This window comes from Trachymyrmex septentrionalis, unplaced genomic scaffold (genome assembly GCF_001594115.1).
Source record: "Trachymyrmex septentrionalis isolate Tsep2-gDNA-1 unplaced genomic scaffold, Tsep1.0 scaffold70, whole genome shotgun sequence".
Classification (NCBI taxonomy): domain Eukaryota; kingdom Metazoa; phylum Arthropoda; class Insecta; order Hymenoptera; family Formicidae; genus Trachymyrmex; species Trachymyrmex septentrionalis.
This window is the reverse complement of record NW_017305885.1, coordinates 994,383-994,915: the sequence shown is the minus strand read 5'-3', so window position 1 is coordinate 994,915 and position 533 is coordinate 994,383.

The window sequence follows — 533 nt, the reverse complement described above, 5'->3', positions numbered from 1 at the left end:
AATATAAAAAAATATATTGAGTTTTAATAACGCGTAGGACCACCCTTAGTTTTAATAACAGCATTTAATCTGCTTGGAATTGTTTCCACAAGTTTTTCGAGTAACTTTAGAATTAATGTTCTCAAGCTTCCAGGATGACTTTTTCCAATTCCTCATGATTCCAAGGATTTGATTTTCGGACTTCTGACTTCAGAACTTTCCACAAATGCTCAATAGAGTTCAAGTCCGAGCTCTGGGAAGGCCACTCAAGTATATATTGATCTTATTAATTTTAAAAAATTCCTGTGCACGATGATTCCAGCTATATGAGCGGACTCTTTTAAATTATGTTTCAAAATTTCTACGTACATATGTTGATTCATTGTACCATGAATAAATTCAAGTGTTTCTACTCTAGACGCTGCCATAGATCTCCAGAAGAAAGATTTTCTACCACTATATTTTACAGTAAGAATTAGATTTCGGATTTTAAAAGCTTCTCTGATTTTACGGTAAACTTTTTTCTTTCCATCTGTCTATATATATATATATAT